Source organism: Bicyclus anynana, chromosome 6, assembly GCF_947172395.1.
Source record: "Bicyclus anynana chromosome 6, ilBicAnyn1.1, whole genome shotgun sequence".
Taxonomy (NCBI): Eukaryota; Metazoa; Arthropoda; class Insecta; order Lepidoptera; family Nymphalidae; genus Bicyclus; species Bicyclus anynana.
The window spans coordinates 13,050,534-13,073,719 of record NC_069088.1 but is presented as its reverse complement, the minus strand read 5'-3'; the positions used below and the strand labels follow the sequence as shown (position 1 = coordinate 13,073,719).

Sequence of the window (23,186 nt, the reverse complement as noted above, 5' to 3'; positions counted from 1 at the left end):
GGAGATACATAATAAAGCCGCAGAGCTTAAAACGGATGCACGTGAAATGCAAGCAAGTATAATAGAAATGTGATGATTTGCATTGACTGCAGTTTGATAGTCTGATAGCATTAAATCAACAAAGATAATAAATATTGCGGGCAATTACTGACATATCTCGAAATCAACATCAACCCCAATTGAAGGCAATTAGTCGATTTCCTTCCATCAAAAAGCGATTTCCATTGCACGACTGAGTTATACGAGTATTCACAACGCTAACAGTGCAGTCTCTAGGGTGTTTGTTTACAAGGCAAAACTATTATATTATGATGGCGACCAGCTTAACAAACACATAATATGTGACATCGATTGTTGATCAAGACGTGACTACTCGTAAGATATCTATAAAACCTAGGGCTGTAGTATGTGGCACGTCGATTCTCTTTCTACAAACGCTAACGCTTCGAAAACTAACAAAATGTATGAGAATGACAGATCCGATCGACAACTTGATCACGTCACCTGTCGATATGAAATGTCATTCCCATACATTTTGTTATTTTTCGAAGCGTCAGCGTTTGTAGAAGAGACTCGATATGCCACATGGCTACAGGCCCTTGTCTTGGAATACAGTATATGAAGGACAGCTTCCAATTGTATAGGACCTGTAATGTAACTTCCAAACCAAAATACATTTCGTGTTAGTGATTCGGTTAGAGAATATGATTGATTTATTTTATACTTCTGCTACATTGACCTCTTGAGATCGATGTTCCGCTAGTATAAAAAACCCACTAGTATAAAAATCCCAAGCGACGAGGACTGAATCCCACGAGGACGAAGTCACTTAGTTCGCGTGGGATTCAGTTTTTCACAAATCTTGCAGAAACCATGGATTTTTCTTTGATGAAAAGTAGCCTTTGTGTTAATCCAGGATTTAATCTATCTTCCTTTTAAATTTCAGCCAAATCGGTTTAGTAGTGGCGTCGTTAAAGATTAACATCCAAACAAACATTCATACAAACTTTCACGTTTATAATCGTAATATTAAGTAGGAAGAATTTTCTAGTCGTTCAAAGTTTAATTGTTTACACCTGTACAAACATAAAAAGTTAAATGAAAGCTTGGATAAGCTGTTTTAATTAAGTATGTACTTTGTTTATTTAGTCCTCAACCATACAATGCTTTCTAAGTGAAATTAAAAAAAAAATCTGTTAGTACCTACTAGCGGTCACTCGCGACTTCGTCATAGGTTCGAATCCGGTCTGGGACATGCATGCACCTCCAACTCTTCAGTTGTGTGCATTTTAGGAAATTAGATATCACGTGTCTCAAACGGTGAAGGAAAAACTTTGTGAGGTAACCTGCTTAGCTGAGAATTTTCTTAATTCTCTACGAGTGAGAAGTCTGCCAATCCGCATGTGGCCCAGCGTGGTGGACTTAGTCTTACCCCTCTCATTCTGAGATGAGACTCGTGAATGATGATTCATAATTACTTTCTAAAATAAAATAAATATATCGTAGAGGCTTTTGATAACCCAATCCATAAGTTTTTTTACGTTGTGTATGTTGTGAATGACGTATTTGGAAACGATATAAATACTAAACAAGTACCTATGGGTTCTTGAACTATTATAATTTATAATCATTTATTGGAACAGTCTTGGCGCGCGACTACTGCACGCGTCACCTCTATTAAAATAAACACAACCTCTATTAAAATAAACGCAATCGTTTCTCAAAGTTGCGAATACATTATAGTAACTAGACTCAGTCCATCGGAGAAAATCACCGGGCGGCAAATATAATACTCCCCTGTTTAAAATAGATGTAATTTTTAAAATTAACAAAAATGTAGACTGCTTTACATTCAGATATAGGACCCATATAAACGATTAGGTGGCCGTACGTTTTAACTCTAAAGAAAACTTGAAAATACATAATGTACATTTAAGTTTTCTGTACAGTTCTGTGTACATACTTAATTGACTTTATGATCCAGTAGTTGCCTTGCTTGGCGATGGGTCACGAGGTTCAAAACAGGTTTAGGGTAGTACTAGTCTATACTAATATTATAAAGACGTAAAGTTTGTAAGTTTGTAAGTTTGTCACATTTTTTAAATGGGGTAATCTTCGGAACTACTGGTCCGATTTTAAAAATTCTTTCACCAGTAGAATGCTACATTATCGGAGAGTGCTATAGGCTATATTGGTATCATATATAATAGCCGAGTTATCACAGTTTTTGTCATACAGGTCGGACTGAAAATCCTCATAAACAGACTTATTCGCATGCGCTGCCTTAACTATTGTGTTAAATTTAAATTAATGTATACAGACTTTATGTATCTTTAAAAGTTCTACAAAAAAGTCCGCGACACCATATATCTATCTTCTATATATTAGCAGATATGGTACCTTTTGTGTTTTAAAAAATATTAATTTTATATACTTAGGTTTACGTCATTATTTACACAACTAAACTTAAATCCTTATCAAAATAAATTATTTAATATATATTATATAGAGATATTATAGAGATAAGATTTGCCCTTTACAGTATGTTAATTAGTTATAAAGTTTCGGAGATAATACAAAATTTCTGAAAGTCGTAGAAATGCCGTTATATGACGCCCCGCGGTTTCAATTACGTGGTTCCCGTTCCCGTGTGAATATGAGGACCAAACATAGCCTATGACACTCGCAAATAATTGCTTTCTATTGGTAAAACAATTTTCCAAATCGGTCCAGTAGATCCAGAGATTACCTCCTACAACCACGCGAACTTTACCTCTTTATATTATTAGCATAGAAGTCTCTATTTCTCTTGGTCATAACACCACTCTCGAAGGACTGGACCGATTTTGCTAAGGGTAGGAGTAAGATAGAGAAGTTACAGGGTAGGTACGGGTAGGGAAGCGTAGGGTTAGTGTAGGGGTAGGGTAGATTTAGAGCCGGGTTTAGGGTAGTGGTAGGGTAGGGGTAGAGGTAGGGTAGTGGTAGGGTAGAGGTACGGGTAGGATAGGGAAGTGGTAGGGTAGGGGTAGGATAGGCGTGAGATAGGGGTACGGGTGGGATAAGGGTAGGAAAGGGATAGGGTACGGGGAGGGTAGGGGTAGGATGGGGGTAGGGTGTAGGTAAGGTAGGGGTAGGGTAGGGGTAGGTTTGGGGTAGGGTAGGGGTAGGGTAGGGTAGGGTAGGGGTAGGGTAGATGTAGGGGTTGGGTAGGGTAGGGTTGGGGTAGTGGTAGGGTAGGGGTAGGGTAGGGTAGGGGTAGTAGTAAAGTTGACATCGAAATTTACGCGGACGAAGTCGCGGGCGTCCGCTAGTAACAATATAATGAGGTACAACAATGTAGTAGGGGTCAAGTAACTTCACCAGTGTTATTAAAAAAATATACAAGCTGACCCGACGAACTTGAAATTTTTCCGACAGCAGCGCCATCTATTAGATCCGATTGTATTTTCAAACCATCTAAGAACCCATTGAATACCCCATCTAAGAAATATACACAATTTTATCCAAATAGGTGTTACCGTTTAAGAGGAGGTGACAAAACCCGCACAGAAGAATTATAATATTTATATGAAAAATTTAAATTATCAAAAACAGTCCACAGGTAATAGCTTCGATGTATGCATGTACCTATAGATAAAATTCGCGAAGTAGGTAGCAAGGTAATTGTTTAACCATCATCAACTTGAGTAAATATGCCTAAGTTAGTGACCTAACGGCATACAAATGCAAATAGCCGCTCATTTCTGGCACAATAGATAAACACAGACAACCTGTTGAACGACACTACAATAGTGCTTAGTAACTTGTAGGTAATTACTGGGGAGTCATAATAAGTTTAATGACGTAGGCACTACAGCCTACATACGAGTACAGACTATAGGTGGAACACATTTCGCTTAACATGTTTGAATGAGTTAACAGAAAATATTGAGAAATTTACAGCAACGACATACTCGTAGATACTGCAGTATTAAGTTTTTTATTTAATTGACCTAGAGTCAATATATATTAGTATATGTATCCCTATATGTATAGGGCCTCCTTAATCCTTGCTAAAATAATCCCACCGAGTTGTTAGGATTTGAAAACTTGGGTGGATTTCCAATATGTACCTATGTTTGAATTACTTATTGTTATTCTTGATAAGTACGTCTGTAATTACTTAATTGGAAAAGCGTGTTGAATAACGGCGAAGTTTTAATAGAATTCTATAGATTATTAAACGCACTCATCTACCTATATCTGTATGGTACGGTACCACGGTAGTATCGTCACCATGCCACTAGGAGGACCAAAGTTTGTAAAAAACAAAACTGTTATAGGGCTTCCTGAAATCCTAGAAAGCTGAATTACATACGAACGCGTACACATAAATGTATATTTTCAAGAAAAGAGAAGGCTTCTAGAGATAAGGAGTAAATTAATTGTACACTTTGGCATATGGTACAAACAGAGAACAGGGAGTGCGACGCAAAATGCGTTTTCGAGTGGCTAAGCATTTCATATAGAAATCAAAACCTATTACAGTTGAAGAAACAAGATGATCATGGAAAACCAATGCATATCAGAGGAATATTTTACAGATTTATGTGATGTCAGTTTTGTTTCTTTGAATTAGTCTTCATGTTAAATTAAAAGAAAAAAAAATTAAAATATGCATTCAACCATAGGAGAATTTCATATTCCACTGATGGAAGAGGGAAGCAACAAAAGCATGAGAAATATAGAGGTTGATTAAAAACACGTTTCTAATTCCGCCGAGGACATAAAATGTTTTGAACAGAAAAGCGGACGGAGACAGTTTTTGCAGAGTGAAACGCTTCCGTAAAGGTTTATCCATATGCGATGGTATCTCAAAGCGACAGTTTGACGACTTCTGTGCGTATCATATAAAATACATATAGATATAATATACATATAGATATAGCTGCATTTATGCATTGATGGAAAACGGATCTAATAAGGATGTACAATGTTAATTCTAAATTCAACGTTTCTATTAAGCTTTATACACCGCACGTTTCTAATTCCTCACATGTTTGTATTTATAATTCCACTAAGTACAACATAATATCGTTTTAGTCATTTCATACAATACCTACCGAACTTTTAAACATGTGATGTCTATTACTTGGGGTATGACCCCACCTGGTTTTTTGTATCACAAACTTGTCATGCCATGCGACGTAATCCGAAACGTTGCTCTGGTGAAAGAGTGATACCAAATAGTACATCCTGACAATTAAAAAAAAAAACACCTAGTATTTCGAGTATTGATGTTAGGCAAACGAATGTATTGGAGATAAAGGCATTTTTCTTTGTTTCTTTTTCTGACTATCTGTTTTGGTAAAAACAATGAACTTTTTTACCAAAAAAATTAACTGTCTTTTATCCAACTATACATTTTTATTAAAAGTAGTATTTATAGAAAGAAAACCTGATCCTAATCGCATCAATAGTTTTTATGTAAATCTCTGCATATGATACACGCAAATGGGCTCGTACCTCGTTTTTTTTTTAAACTATTTTAAGAACAAGTCGCACTTTCGTTGCGTGGGTGTGAACATAACCTTATGAAAGCAAATACTAGGACAGTCCCATCCGCCATCATGTGGGTGGCACTGTTACCGTACATGGCATAATTGTCGCTGCTCAAGGCACATTAATTTCATGATTACTTTATTGCCAACACTATATTTAAATCAAATATGCTGTTGAACTTTTTGCAGAACATGAGATATTTATAAATGGGAAGTGTACTGCGGTACATTTTTGACATTGATGAGCTGAATTTGCTGCTGAGCTGAGCAGTGATAGCCCAGTGGATATGACCTCTGCCTCCGAATCCGGAGGGTGTGGGTTCGAATCCCGTCCGGGGCATGCACCTCCAACTTTTCAGTTGTGTGCATTTTAAGAAATTGAATATCACGTGTCTCAATCGGTGAAGGAAAACATCGTGAGAAAACCTGCATACCAGAGAATTATCTTCATTCTCTGAGTGTGTGAAGTCTGCCAATCCGCATTGGGCCAGCGTGGTGGACTATTGGCCTAACCCCTCTCATTCTGAGAGGAGATTCGAGCTCAGCAGTGAGCCGAATATGGGGTTGATGACGAGCTGAATTTTAGGTTATGCTACTTGATATTGCCACCGGGGCAATCCTTTGAAGGTTGTACTATAACACGGACTGTCGAAGGTTGTCACTAAGGAAAATTTTTGGCGACTGAGGACACAATTTCTCATATTATAAAAAATACAACTTATAGGAACTTGCACGATTATGGGTAAGGATTAACTTTCGCTTATTACCTCCCAAAGTCGTGATAATCCGATCTTCATAATCGCCTATCGTATTAGACGATTTTTAAAACGTCGGAAGACTGGCGATAGACATATCATAGACAATCGAATTGACTTTCACCTTCAAACAAGAAGTAAATTTTTTAATTATTTATATTAAAATAAAGAAATAACAGGAAAACGTGCACTAGGAAAACACCTGAGGATGTGAAGAGACGATGTCAAGGAGTGGACCAAACTGAATTACGTACAAGTTAAAAGTATTTCACAAGACTGGATGAGTTTTCTCCACCTGACCACCAAACATCAATTTAAATAAGGCACAATAATTTGATGATGATTATAAAATAATGATTATGATTCATTAAATGATGAAGGCTCTGCCGTCTAAAGAGAAGGCTCTTGTACTCGTATTCTACACCTACTATACAAATACAAATACATAGGCTTGTGCTTGACTTGACTGCAATCATAACTGAATATGGAAAGCAGTGGCAGATTAACTCTTGCCTTCAAAGTGTTTAAATTGACGCGGAAAAACAAACAACAAAAATTTTAAAACAATATTGATTAGCAGATACAAGGTTTTGGTATTTTTTTTGTTTGATATAATCATTATTTAAAAGGGTTGCAATTTATTATCCGCGAATAGTGAAAACACGAAAAATGAAGCGTGAATAAGGAACTTGCATCGACACAAATCACTATATTAGACTAATGATACAATTATTATAATAGTAGTGGGAATTTGTTTAGTATGAACTAGTGCCAGCTTTTCGGCTTTATTATTAGAGCGACCGTGATACAGCGCGATTTGTCATCGAAAGTTCGTATCTTGGAAACTTCAGTTTAATTGGAACAGTTACCAATGAATTTGTCAAGTTGTTCTTTGACGAACGAATATTCTAGGAATAACAGTTTATAGTTACACAAAAGAACTGTCGACTTAAGAATTAAAAAAAAAATTTCTGCAAAAGATTGATACCGCATTCTTGCTTTTTTGCTACCACACTAGTTGTAGGACGCACAATCGATTCAGCAGAATGAGGCCATTGGGTCACTGGACTGCAAAGTGACAGAACATGAACGCGTCTCCACACGTTGGTACCAATTGTTGGGCCATTATTGTGCCCAACATACCAACATTTGCAGATGTGATTTAGCCAAATCTTAACACTGATATATGATTGTTTGAATATCATCATCATTGTCAGCCTATTTTATTGGTCAACTAACACTATCAGCCGTATCAACGATACGGGGCCCCCAGGACTCACCCTGACTGACTAACCCCTTAAGTGTGACAGCAAACTTTGTATATTTTTATAGTCAAGTAAGAATGTTTGCTTAACCTAAGGATTCTCGGAGAAATTAAAACATATAAAAAACTTTTTTTCGGGATTTGCCGCTCATCTACAGGGACTTATTATAATACAAGTCACTTCCAAGGCAAGTTACGCCACAGGTTGTGAATGACAACAAACGGGACCGACGCATAGGGTTGACCACGAACATCCCTGGGTTAAGATTTTTGCCAAAAATTTCCTTTAAGAAAGAAAAGCTTAGTACTGCTGCTACTTCTACTTCGTAGCCCGTGCGAGGATTCGAACCCAGGGCGTCGTAATCCCAAGCCACATAGCCTAATCAATAGACAAACGAAACGAGGTTCAAATGAATTGCTTGATTTACTGGATTAGATTTCTAACTAATGTAAGATGTTCGAGCGATGACCTAAGGTTCTAGCGTCCTACATAACTAAGAGAAACATGATCACTTTTGTTGACAGTTTCTAATTTACAGTCAAGGCGAATGAAATTTGATCTTGTGATGCCGAACACAGAGCTCAATTGAGTTGAAAATACTAAGAGGCAATAAAAATACAAACATCTAGTTCATCTAAACTAATCCGATGCGGCTCATCAATGAGAACGGATGCGGTATAGATACACCAAAACAAGAAGATCAAATTCCTCAATGGCATACGAAAATGGAGCGAAGGTTGCGAAAACATACTAAATTGAAAAGGTATATGAATAGCTGTTAGTAAAACTTGTTATCATTAAAAAAAAAATCAGATAGGTAATCTTTCCCAAATTTTAATAACGTCCTTTCAATCCATTCAAATAGGTACAAATAAGGTAAGGTAGGGTAAGGTAAGGTAAATAAGAGGTAAAATAAGCAAATACTTTAAATTTACAGATATTTTAGCATTGGTTTTTTGTGCAAATGAATCTCTTAACTCTGATATTTATAATTCAACTCAATAACTTCAGGTGCGACTTAAAGAGTTCAACCATTTCACAAAGGAAATAGAAATTATCTATTAGGCAAATTTTAACTCATTGAACATGAATTTTGAACAATATGAATCAAAATGCAGAAAAAGCTGAAACCGGTAAGTGGCTCAAGTATGCCTGTCTGACAGAGAGTTATATATCTGTACCTTTTGCCGAGGAAACCCTTGGGCCATGGAGTCGCAGTGCATAAAATTTTTACATTCATTGCATTTGCTGGCTCATTTCTTCCGCAAAGGCTGTCCAGCGCGGAAATGCAGCCAGTATTCTTGCCACCATTCCACGTGGGCATGATTTGTTTAGTTATTAGGATAAATTAGCTTAAGTTCCTTAGTGTATTCTTTCTCAATAAAAAAAAAATGATAGACATTAAATATGACCATTAAATACAGTCTCATCCTTTATATTTGAGATCGATTACAAGCCCCCATGCGATGTTAAGACTTTCGGGCATCGTTTCTTGTTTCAAATCACGTAGTGAACTTTTTGTCTAACTCCATAGAAGGATGCTCATTGAAAGGGACATTACTTCGAGAGACTTTTTTGTATTAAAGTATCTCACGAACGGAGACAGACCACTTAAGGACATCTTGACATTCTTTTCCAAGGTTCTTAGCTCATAAGCAGGCTTCAAAGCTTTGAGGAGCAACAGGTGTTTGATTAGTAGGTGATCAAATAATACTGAGTTACAATACCTACTGTGTTCGTGTTACAATGATGTATACTTGTTACAATACTATTACGTGTTACAATATTGTTACAAGTTACGTGTTACAATCTATATAAATCAAATATATGTTAAACTAGCGGACGCCCGCGACTTCGTCCGCGTGAAACTTGATGTAAACTTTCAACTACCTCCACCCTACCCCTTCCCTACCCATACCCTACCCCTACCCTACGTTGAAATTTTTCCTGAATTTTGTTTGCTATAAACCTCACGGAGCCCGAGACCTTTCCAACGAATGCAAAACCGTGGAAATCGGTTCGTGCGGAGTTATAGCGTCAGGAAGGAAAACCCGACTTATTTTTATATAGTAGATTATTAATATACTTCCCTATTTTTATTTTATGTTAAATTATGTAGGTTAACTACATATGCCAGATCGAACATGTGTTAATCTTTATTCTCAGCAAATAAATAAAAAAAAAATTAAACTTGTATAAAAAAGGTCGCGACATATCAAAAACCACTGGACGTACAAAAATGAAATTTTGCAGGGATGTATAGTTAGTAGAGGCCCACTACTGGGTTAAGAGAGGGCCGGATTAACGAGGTATAAGGGCGAACAAAGTCGCGGTCGTCCTCTAGTATACATACACGTGTGTGTTACAAAGTCTCAATAGTTTTATTTCCGAAAACAGACTTCCGCAGACCAAAGCCGATTAGTGGGTAGTTAAATGCTTAATCCTATTTACTTGTTTGTCGTGACCTTCATTTATTCGTACTTGTCACTAACTTTACTTTTCCTGTGTCCATTATTTTTTGTAACAAGAACGTTTGATCAAATGTACTTTTTTACTACGTTTTAATGTCTAAGGCTTTTCAGAGGCTGTATTTACTAAAGATTTTTTTTACTTGAATGAGAAATACTTTCTAGTTATAAGCTTAGTGAAGGAAAACATCGTGAGGAAACCTGCAAATCAGATAATTTTCTTAATTCTCTGCGTGTGTGAAGTCTGCAAATGGTGGACTATTGGCCTAACCTCTCTCGTTTTGGAGGAGACTCGAGCTCAGCAGTGAGCCGAATATGGGTTGATAATGATGATAGATAGTGTAGAGTCACTACATAGTATAATATTATGTAGTGACTTTATAAACAACAAACTCGACGAATGTACTGAGAAGAAATGGCAAGAAACTCAGACTACAACGGCGACTTTCCGACTAATCGAAACGGAAACAAAAATATTGTTCATACGTAAAAAAAAATACTGTGACAGACGGACAGACGGACAGACGGACACGCGAGTGATTTTATAAGGGTTCCATTTTGTACGAACGTACATTCGGAACCCTAAAAAATACGGCAAATCTTTTAAAAATTAAGTTTCGGTATTTTAAACAAAATATTTTTTTTTTTGTAAAAAGAGAAAAATATACAATTTAACTTAAGGGCCCGCTGTTAAGTAGGTGTCAAACATCTTAACGAAACTCGTTATAAAGTTTTCATGATTTCCGTGCTCAAAAACCGCACCACCTGTCAGTTATTGATGGAGTTGTTAAAATGTTTTCGTATATTTTACGGCGTATGTAGTAAGCATGGATATAAGAATAGCTTAAACTCTTCATCTATGGTCCGTAGTCAACGATATTGTATACCATAGATATGTTACATGCCAACAAAATCACCGCGAAAAATTATCCGAATTTAGCTACTCCACTGAGCGCACACATGGACAACTTTGTGTTTAATTCTATTATATATTTATGTATATACAGTTATTACAGTTCCTGGATACACAACTCGACATTATATACACTATTTCGGTATTATTGATTATTGATGTGTGATGTAACATCTATAGCCGCACGTAAAACCCCAAAAAAAGTTTTTGAAAGAAATCGGTATTACGTGCGTATACAGTCTATATGCAGTAGTGCGTACGGTGTGGCGACGCGTCGCCATGCGCAATCGACTACGCAATTCTCTCCCATTCGATCCAGCGTTAAGCCACCTCTCTCGCCACACTGAGCTTGGATAGTCTATAGTGTATACTCCGTAGTGTATACAGTGTTGTTTAACTTTAACAAAATAATATCGATGTTTCACATCTGCCAGGCGTCTCGTGACGGCTCACATTTTTTTTACTTAAATAATTTTAGTTGTTTACTATGCGACTCAATAAAATTAAGACAATTAGCCGCTTTTGTTTGCCTCAGTTTTGTGACATATCTCTATTATAAAATCGTTGTCTGTGGTATCCAATAAAAATGTATAGATAAATTGGGTCAGGTGAAGTAACGGCCATTAATAGCGCATTGTAAACAAGATCGCCCACAAGCCAATATCTCGTCTATAGTCCGATGACTGAGTATCAACAGGTATACCAATTTAGTTGTAAGTTCAATACACTGCAGCTACAAATGCCATGATATAACTTGTTACGCGATTTCTGAAGCGTGGAAAAGTATTGGAAACAGTAATTTAGTATGGTGATATAACATTGGTATTGTAAGTATATCAAAATATACGAGTATAATAGATTACCTGTACAAAAATAAGTTTTTTTTTTCTAAAAAATAATAAATTTTCTTAGGTACTTTTACTGGTACGTATATCAAACTCCGACAATTATTATTATTGATGCGATTAGTGTAAATACAAACATATAAAAAAACATGCGCGTTGAGTTGGTAACCTCGATCGGTTAAAAATAATTAAAATCAAAACCTAATGAAGTTTTTCAAATCTCTGAAATACCAGCTTATCTCAGTAGGTAGGAAAGTAGGTAGGTAGGAGAGTACCTCAGAATTTTACTCAAGCAAGCAAGTAACTACAACGGACTAGATGGACAGAGGACATCAAGCGGATTGCAGGAAGTCGCTGGATGCTGGCGGCTCGAGACCGTTGTACTTGAAGGTCCATGCAAGAGGCATATGTCCAGCAGTGGACGTCCATCGGCTGATAATGATAAAGCAAGTAACACTTAATAATGTACGAGTAGATAAAGTCCGGCTGCTCAGAGATTGCATTTCTGACACCTGTCAATGTGTCTTAATATGGCATTTTTTTATAAAAAAAATTGTTACATAAAGTGACCCATGATTTTCCCCACATGGAATGGAGTTTAATTACATCGGTAAAAAAAACGTACATTGGATCTTAAAAGTACTTGAAGCTAAGTTTAATATAGCTACGTGTGAAAATCTCATTTAGACAACTCTTTCGTAATGCTTCGGGACTAAATGAGAACAGACAAACTGGAAGACACAAAGTATAATATATTTCCCACAACAATAATTGGTCTTGAATCAAAACCAATCGTCGTGGGTTTTTACATAAATCAAGACTCTTGATTATGTAAAAATAAATTAATTAAAATATCATTAAATTATTTTTTAAATAAAATACATAAGCAAGTGAAACTTAAGTCTCTGACGGCATCATCACTTAACATCATTTGAGACTTGAGATCTCAGACAAAAGGTAATTTGTCAAAGAATAAAAAATGAGTAGTTTTGTAATTCTTTTCTGGTATAAAATAATTACGATAATTACGCAAATGCAAATTAATTGAATCACGAGTATAAATAGATATATAAGTACTAAATACCCACTTGTTTTTATATATTGTTATTCATTATTCTACATGACTTCAACATCTTATTGATTATGTACACACACGTATTTATAAATATCTGGCATTTAACATCAAAGGCTGTGCTATTCGTGTTGAACCTTTGATTATGTGAATAAGCCACGCTTTTCCAAAGTTTACGCAAATGAACACCACACCACAAAGATAAAAGGATCGGAAATATAACGTGGGTTGGTGGGCTACAGAAATTATAACAAAACTACGCAAAAATCGTTTTTTTTTTATTAAATTTATTCATTTTTCATAGGCTTGGACAAATTCATTGATCTTGCTAGTGAAAATTCATCTTGTTCTAGTATGTTGGAAACGAAAATCTTACATAACCGGCAAATGTACGTATAAATAATCGTTTAAAAAACTAAAAAACTAGCTTTTAGAACGCAGCAAACCCTTTCATTTGATATCCATATCATGGGGGTGGATTTCAAACAGCCAGTCTGCCATCTTGAGGAGGCCGCCATATTGGATTTGTAATGACGTTTCTTAACTGGTCATGTTGACATCAGAACTTAGAGCGTGTGCAAAATTTCATCCTAATCGAAGATCGGGTAGTGGGTCAAATTAAGATTCCAATAGTTTCTTACAAACATAGTTACAAGTGAAGCTAATAAAAGCGTGTTAAAAAGTGCATCAAAACCCTTCTGCGTATAGCACTTATGTATTGCTAGCAGACGGCTCGCGGTTTCGCCCGCGTAGCGTCCGCTTCGGTGGAAATATAGGAATAAGACATAGCCATTGACACTCACAAATAACGTGGCTTTACATTAGTAAAAGACTTTTTAAGATGGGTTCAGTGGATCCATAGATCCCCTCAAACCTTAACCTCTCAAACTTTACCTCTATACTAACTACTGTTCCGATTTGAAAAATTCTTTCAATGTTAGATAGCCCATTTATTGAGGAAGGCTATAGGCTGTATATTATCTCCATATTCCCCCGGGAACGGGAACCACGCGAGTGAAACTGCGTGGCATCAGCTAGTTAGATATAAAAGTTACGTCTTAGAACTTTTCTGTTTGCTTGCTTATACGTTTTAATTTATCGCGAAGTATGATGTTTTAATTGACCTCTTCTGTACCTCGGCTACCACTGCCCGTAAATCACTGGCGACACAGTACTTTAACTTGTTTATGTTAAGCTAGCTTGTTTACTTATTAATTTAGTTTTGTTCTTTTTGTTTTCTCTTTCGACTTTTCTATTAATTTATCTCTATTATTATTATCTCTTTTTTATATTGGATTATGTTTTCCTTGCGAGCTTGCTATCTAATATGTAAAATTTATTTGCGAAAACTTGTAATTGGCTATAATCTGTTTTCTATGTTGTTACTTTTATTATCTTTGTATAAAAAGCTGTAAGTTTTCCTTTCCAAATAGATAAATAAATAAAATAAATAAGTATGTTATTCTTATTAAAATATCTAATTTTAATTTCATGGCCGTTTCAATTCTGCATTATAAAGTAATGTTACTTATTTTACTGGGGACTATAAAATATACCAATTAACTATACAATGACGGCAATTTACAACCTTCTACCAAAGAATCAATGTGAGTGCATTGCATAACGAAATTGGGTGCATAAATTGTGTAGACGATCACGATGCATGACAATGATTCATGTTGAAAGTACCAACGATATTTTATAATATAGATAGGACACTAGCGCATCAAAACTGAGGCGGATAAATGTGTATAATTGTCTTAATTTCATTTAGTCGCTTATTAATAAACGAAAGTTATTTAAACAAATAAAACCCAAATATTGTTTACAATGTCGAGATGTGTGTTCTGGAAGTGTAAAAACTAACTATCACTAGGACCGTGGGGTCCGAGTACACGCTTTCTTTACAAAGAAATTGCAAAGCGTTTAATCGACACCTCCCGTGACCAGAAGGCTGGCCTATATTTAGGCCAAAGAATTAGTATTGCCATACAACGTGGCAATACTGCCAGCCTTCTGGGCACTTTACCTATGATCGTCGATTCGGACGAATTCTACGACGCCTGAGCCTTTAGATATAATTTAAATTTAGTATATTTTTTTTTTATAGTTAATTTCAGTTTTTATAGTACGTAGTTTTAATATTATTGTAAAATTTACAAAATAAATATTAACTATATGTATGTACTTAAATATATAACGTAAGTAAACACAAAATTGTGCATTTGGGCGCTGAGTGGAGTAGCTAAATTCGGATCGCTAACATATCTAAAATATAAAATATCGTTGGAATGTACGGCATTTTGCTGTAGTAAACTGATTCGAGGGTGAGGTAAAGAGACAACACATACCATTAATGTCACATTGTTGTCCACATCGCCATCTTTTATTTCAGTCAACTTCTATGCATTGGAGGTACTTTTAGATAAGCAACAATAGAACTCGAGAAAACAACAATGTTTTTAGATACATAAATAAATTAATTACATATATAAATTTTTAGATACATACATAAATAAAATTTAGGCCTGTCGGTTTTAAACAAACTGTTTTCTCAGAATAAGCACCTGAGAAATAGTTATTTAATAGAAAGAGAGCGCAGTGTTGGTGGACTGACGACAGGACGAGTCGCAGGGATTCGCTGGATGCAGGTGGCTCAGTATCAGTGATGTTTAGAAGTCCCTACAAAAGGCCTATGTCCTGTATTGGACGTCCGGCTGATATGATGATGATGATGATAAATACAAGAAAAGTTTTAAAAAGTTTTTGTCTCTCTGTCTTTCTGGCTAACCGTTGGAACAGCTGAACCGATTTTAATAGGACTTTCACTGGAAGATAGAAAAGGTTAGTAAGCAGCATATAGGCTACTTGTTGTCCCAGAAAATTCCAAAGTTCCCGCGAGATTTGTGAAAAACTGAATTTCACGCAGACGAAGTCTCGGGCGTTCGCTAGTGTTGTATAAAATAGAACTGTGCACTTGTGGCGGTAGTTGGCCATTAAAATGGGCTGATAATGCATAAATTAATGTTATCGCCGTTTAGTGTTGGAAATAGTAGTCTGTGACTGATATGACGTCGCTCGATCTCGTGTTGGCTTCAGTGTACTCGTGGCGTTCGAGCCGTCCACATCTCTTGTTGTGTAATTCTTTATGGGTTACTTGGGATAGGCGGGGAGAGTGACTTGAGTGGAAAAGGGGAGTGTTAGTCGACTGTCAAAGGATCCTTTAACCCTACTCACATCGTTCACAAGTACGTGACTCCACTCAAGGTCATTCTCTGCCATTCTAGGGACTTATTTTGGTTACAGTTTGATTTGTTAATTAAGTTGTCCTGACAAGTGTTGTGAATCATAACCTTTGTTCGACAATAGTTTTCTTATATTTGTAATCACTTTTGAGTCCTATAATATTAATTAATTATTAATAAATGTTATTAACGTAATACAGTAATGGTGGTAGTGTGTCGTTGGAGCTTATTGAGGCTGTCCTTCTGGATTATCACGCCCCTTAACGCCCCGTTTTAAAATTAGCACCCATTCTATCGAGCAAATTTCAGGTCGTTAGATCCAAGGAAAAACCGAAAAGTAGCTACTATTTTTAACTAATAAAGCTTCTAAAGGTGAAGTTTTTAGGCTAAGGTTTTCGAAACAATTAGGAAGGCATTATTATTTTAATTTGAATAATATTTTTATTAAGGCCGATAGATTTATTTATTTTGGATATATAATCATTCAACGAGAACCTACGATAACTAAACCTTCCTTAACCTTAAAAACCTTATTTTATAAATTCGGAAAGTATATTATCTCACTGTGTCTACCTTAAGAAATGAGAAGGGCAAGGTCATGGAATTTGTTAACCACCAAAGTCACCACGATCCAAATCCCATACTTGTAGTTGTCAACCGTAGCCATCACATATAGTAGGAGCATAATGGTAATTGTCCACTTATCTGCATCGGACGCATCGCATCAAATGGATTTTAGTATTCTATGTATATGAAACTCATACAAGTGCGTCCTCTGACACGCATCGTACGGATTTTATATACTGTAAAATTAAAAATTCCTTTTGATGCGATGCGTCCGGTATATACGATGATTCGGACAGATCAGATACCGACAAACTTCAGATTTTAAAAATATAAAGGTCCATCACAGACCATCATGGTTATTTGCTATATTTTTTCCATAAAAATGCTTTGTCTGGTCATTTCAATGAAAATTAGTTTTTAACTTTTCTTTCTCTGTCTCGATAAATTCAAATTCTCCGTCTAGACCACTTGAAAAATCAAACATTTCGAAGGATAATTGAATTTAAATTCGACGTAAAACTGCAGTTAAAGGCAGATTTGAAAGTCATTTCTGTCGGCAACATCAAGTAAATGCCTTGTAGAGTTTTGTTTGAAGCCTGGCTTTTGAAACTGCCTGTTGCTTACGGAACTTCGGCGTTCATTATTTTTCCGTCCCTGTAATTTCACGGACGAATTATATTTTAATTCCGTTTCACGTGAAAATGATTATGATTTTATTTCTGTAATTATTGTTTGATCGTTCGCGTAAAAAATGAGGCAGGGGTGTAATTTTATATCGTTTTTATGAAAAATATTATTACGTGGTTTTACTGTTCACCGTTTTCATGAAAAATATTATTGATGTGATTTACATTTTATACGGCGTTACTGACCGCACACACACGCGCAAAGAATTAAGAAAACTCACGATGTTTTTCCTTCACCGAGCGAGACACGTGATATTTAATTTCTTAAAATGCACTTATCAGAAAAGTTGGAGGTGCATGCCCCGGACCGGTTAAATGTGACTGTATGCACTGCCTGATTTCGCCATTTCCAATATTTCTCAATGTCCTCCTGAAGTTCGTAAGGCGATGCAGAGAAAGCCTGCTTCTGATGATGCAGAGAAAAAAAATTAATTTCCATGTAGACGTAATCTTAATGACTACTCGCCGTGGTTATTAAAGCAATAATTAGTCAACTCGATAAAATAAATACGGAGGTCATCATCATTAAAGAAAGCGTAAGCGACTTTTTATATAACAACATGGAACACATTAGACAGTGGCTGCGAACAATTTTCTCTGAGCCAAAGCCAAGCTTTGCTTATTAGAGCGTCGTAATGTGTTTACGCCTCAATTTTCCGCTTGCTAATCCTCGGTTACGGTCCGAACATCGATCGACAACGAGCAACAATACGTTACTATCATGTCATACCCATTAAATTATAGCCAGCTGTCTGCTGATTTAAAAACAATATTTTTTTCCCAGATCGCTTTTTTGTATTAAAAACTAGCCCGTGTTGAGTGGAAATCAATGTAAAATTACAACCCCTTAAATTTTTAAAACTGTAACTCTAAAAAGGAAGGACTTTATACAAACTTTGAACCTCTATTTCATCCCCTTCTTATTTTATTTTAGAAGAAGAAGAAATACTTTATTGCACACAAAAATACAATTATAAATTAAAACATTAAAAAGATAATTTAAACTTAGCATGCAAAGGCGGCCTTATTACTATAAGTAATCTCTACTAGGCAACCCCTGACGAGAGAACTTCAGAAATTTTAGGTTCATAAAGTACCCTATGTTTTGCACCAAGGTCCCATTTATACCAAATATTAAATACCAAATATACCAAAATTTATCTTGATCGGTTCTGACAGACAGACAGACTTACTTATATATATAATATATATAAATATTAGTATAGATTGTTGAAATAAGCAGATGATTCATCCAATGTATGATAAACATCGCATATAACAGCAATCACAGCAATGCTGTCACCAAGCAAGAAAAAAATATTTAACGCATACAAATACATAAATACATAAATACATTACATCACACTTTGAACTCAGCAAAGTTTGGTTTTAGCGTCAATATTTTAATAAAGTGGTATCAAGCCACGGACCTTTTAGCCTTATGGCACATTAATAAAATTCTCTTTCCACAACCGCAAACGCTTCGAAAGTTAATAAATGTATGGGAATGACATACGTTATCGATAGGTCACGTGATCAAGTTAACGATCGGATCTGTCATTCCCATATATGTTTTTAGTTTTCGAAGCATTAGCGTATGTAGGAAGAAAATCGACGTGCAACATGGCCACATCCCATTGCTACAGCTTTGAGCTCTGAATCTGATTGTTTATTCGTGCAACTTCTAAACAATAACGAAACGCTACACCCATCTTAGCAATTCCTTGGAAGTCTAGACTGTCATCACATTCGTAAAAAAAGATAAATAAACAAAAAGACAATACGAGTATGTATTAAAACAAAAGATGCATTTTGTATAGACTTTCAACAATAAGTGGTGAATCAAAGCGACTGTGTCTACCTATGTATTTCTGAAATTTTCTTTTGTTTTAAAGCTAAAACATGCTTTTTGTGTGAAGTTCTCATTGATGTACCAAAACAGTTGCGACAAAACTTTTATATCAACAAAAAATAGACATACATATCTCTAGTAATAATTAGTTTTGAACTACATACATTTTGACATCGAGAAAGTTTATCTGCACATACCTAAGCTTTTCAAATATTCCGATGGGATCTACGCGGTAAAACTACGAGTCTCCCCTACTCTTCTTGACAGTCGGGTAATTTAAAACAGATAAATGAAATCCAAATAAAAGTAGGTTAAAACAGTTTAAAAATAAGCATCAAGTCATTCATCAATAGATGTATAAAAAGTCATATTGGGCTCGATGCTGAGCTTGAGTCTCCTCTCAGAATGAGAAGGGTTAAGCCAATAGTCCACCACGCTGGCCCACGGATTGGCAGTCTTCACACACGCAGAGAATAAAATTAACAAAATTCTCTGGTATAAAAAATAGGTATCGAGAAAACTTTTCTTTACCCCTTGACGCGTTTGACCTAATATCCGAGAATTTTTCCCGTATCACAATTATATTATGATATAGTTATCTTAGGTACACAGAAATCTTGAGCTTGTTATAAAATTTTTTGTGATTTAGCTTGGGTACTAGTACTAGATAAAATTACTTTGAAAGATTAAAAATATCACAAAAAGTGATATTTTTCATTTGAACGTGTAATTTTAACTACATGGTTTTATATTATCTCTTTACTGTTTTATTTCAATGCATTTTAATAAAAAATCGTTATTAAGAGTACAACACACAAATAAAAATATTTAAAACACATTTGGCTTACGGTAACAGAAGAGGGGCAATTTATTTAAGTAGGTTTACAATAAAATACACAAAGAATAAAAATATTGCGTTAATATTCCATTTACCCTCATTATATTTGATAGATGATCTTATGTTACATTACGATAATATTCATAAGCATATGAGAAGTGGGTTAGTGCGAAGGAAACGGAATTTTCACATCACACATAGGTACCATTGTTGAAATCACAATTAAGTAATATGTATGAAGTCTTTAACGGCCTCATGGGTCAAGTGGATAGCCGGTGTGGCCTTGGATCACGAGGTCTTAGGTTCTCTGAGTCAGGCTATGATATACTAAGCTTTTCTTTCTTAAAAAAAAACAGAACTAAATCAAAAGCTAAAATAATTCTAGGCTTAACACTTTTTAAAAGAAGAACCCAGTAACTTTTTTGATCACCTGAACTGAGTCGAACCTTATCCTGAGATCCGCTTCCTCAAAGCAAAAATGTCCTCCTTGACGTATCCGTCAAAGACACCTTGGATCAATAGTCTGACCGGATGTGGTAGGCAAAACCAAGCTTTGTTAATAGCTGACCATTACAGTCTTTATTCTTTACAAGTTAGCCTTTGACTGCAATCTCACCTGATGGTAAGTGATGATTAGACGTTTTCTACACGACATCGTACCGGAAAGCTAAATCACTTGGCGGTACGTATTTACCGGTAAGGTGGTAGCTAGCCACGGTCAAAGCCTCCAACCAGGCCTGAACCAATTAAGAAATTCGCAATCGGCCCAGTTATCGAACCCAGGACCTTCGTCTAGTAATACTTCGCATACCACTGCGACTTGGAGGCCGTCAAACTGTTTTAGTGGTAGATTTACGAAGTCTACGTAATAGAAGAGTAGTAGGAGTAATCAACATTATGTAGGTAAGTACGCAGAAGACATTTAAAACTACAATGACCTTGACCCTAAGAAGTTCATTTCAAAACCACGAGAACCATAATCAGGTTAAGAATTAAAAGTAAGTACCTACCACCAAACAAACACCAAATTACGTAACAAATAATTAACTTTCCAACTACTAACTTTAACATGAAAGTCGGTACCTAATTGGTTAAATAAGTAAACCTAAACACGAAAATAATGTAACAAGTGAATAGGTAAAAGAATTTTTATTTCGCAAGCGGCGTAAAACAAGCTCTTTGAAAATATAATTAGGTAAGCCTATAGCTACATGGTAATTAGGTCGGACTTTAACCCGAGTATCCTTATGTTCAATCCCCGCCCTTTGGACTATTATAATTACTAGTCTACAACTATAGTATGCGCGTTATCATCTGAGTCGTCCGGTCATAAAAGTCAAAAAAGATAGGAATGTGCAGCGCGCCTACCTGCGCACCCTAATTATCGATAAACGGCTACCTGCGCACGTGCTAATGATGAGTCAATAATGATTTGGACGATTCTGATTGGTCGGTTTCTAATGTAATTGCATTGCGTATTTTTTTTGCTATAAATGTGTTTACTGCAATTAAATAAATACATTCATGTGTTACTTAAGTGAATTAATAAGAAAAGTAAAAGCCAGTAACCCGCAGAAGGTCTACGCTTTAGACCATCTGGCAAATGAACGAGGTCATGAAGTAATAAGGCTCCCTCCATATCACTGTCAATATAACCCAATAGAATTAATTTGGGCACAAGTAAAGGGAGAAGTTGCGAAGAATAATAATACCTTCAAGATAGCAGATGTCGAAAATCACCTCCACCGAGCCATAGAAAATGTCACACGAGAAGACTGGGCCAAATGTGTTAGGCATGCCGAAGAACTTCAAAACAAAGATTTACAAAAAGCTCTAATTAGAGATCACGCGCCGCTTATAATAAATTTGGCAGAAGACGAAGATTCTGATGATGAAGACTCAGATGAAGATTAATTTTATTTAGTTAATAATTATATAATATGAAATATGTATTATATTAAATCAAATATTGTTAATTTTTTTAATTTTGTGAACAAGATACGATAATAAACTTTACTTATCGATAATATGTCTTTCATTGTTACACCCTTCACTAGACGGCTCCATAAGACCCATAAGTGCAAGCGAGATAGATATAGAGAAATGATTTATGGCCCTAAGACTCAGTTGTTAACGCGCGTACTATAGTAGTTACGACTAATTGACGGGAAGCAGGAAGTATTGGTGATGATAGCTATTTAAAAATGTAATATTCATGACCAAACGTATATTGCATACGAGTCTCCTCTCAGAATGACAGGGGTAAGGCTAATATAGGCTAAATAGTCCACCACGCAATACGGATTGGCAGACTTCACACACGGAGAAGAAAATTCTCAGTTATGCAGGTTTCCTCAAGACGTTTTTTCACAGTTTGAGACCACAGAACAGAAAACGCTAATAGCCAACGCTTTTTGAGACACGTGATATTTAATTTCTTAAAATGCACATAACTGAAAAGTTGGAGGTGCATGCCCCGGACTGGATTCGATAAAGCAGAGTTCATATCCTCTGGGCTATCCTTGGCCATCACGGCTAAAATGAATAACAGCTGGAGAGTGAAATGATCAACCATGTTCGAGTGTGTTAATTTGAGTTCATTCATATGATTGATAAGTTATAAATAACGATGTAGAACTATAAAAGCTAGGTTACGATTCAAGACGCGAGAGCATTTTCTATATGTATAAACATCGATGACAATATTTTCCTCAGCCCCAACACGTGGTGATGTCATCAATCCATAGTTCGCATTCAGCTATTACGATTTTAGTGCATGACATATTCCTTGGTTTAGTTTATTTACTCTTGTGTTTTATGCGTAATCGTATATCAGTTTAGATCATGGCATTTAGGTCGCGGCATTTTTAAAGAACGTTGATTTATATGACAAGTACATTTGTAACTATTTGTAATGAGTAACAAATGTTTATAATCTTACTAATGTTATAGAGGTAAAGGTTGTGAGATTATGGGGGTAATATCCAGAGATTACTCCAGTAAAACCAGTCCAGTAAAACCAGAACTACTTGATTGATTTTGAAAATTCTTTTAACAACAGAAAGCCATGTTATTCGTAATTCACAAAGGCTAGATTTCATCCCCATTTTCCCACAGGAATGAGAACTATGCGCGTGAAA

At 35.8% G+C, this 23,186-nt stretch overlaps 1 protein-coding gene across 9 annotated transcripts in view; it reads right to left on the bottom strand.

Annotated features, from left to right (window-relative positions):
- Positions 1-23,186, bottom strand: part of LOC112054138 (proton channel OtopLc) — a 79,129-nt gene that overhangs the window by 18,907 nt on the left and 37,036 nt on the right. The window lies entirely within an intron of this gene.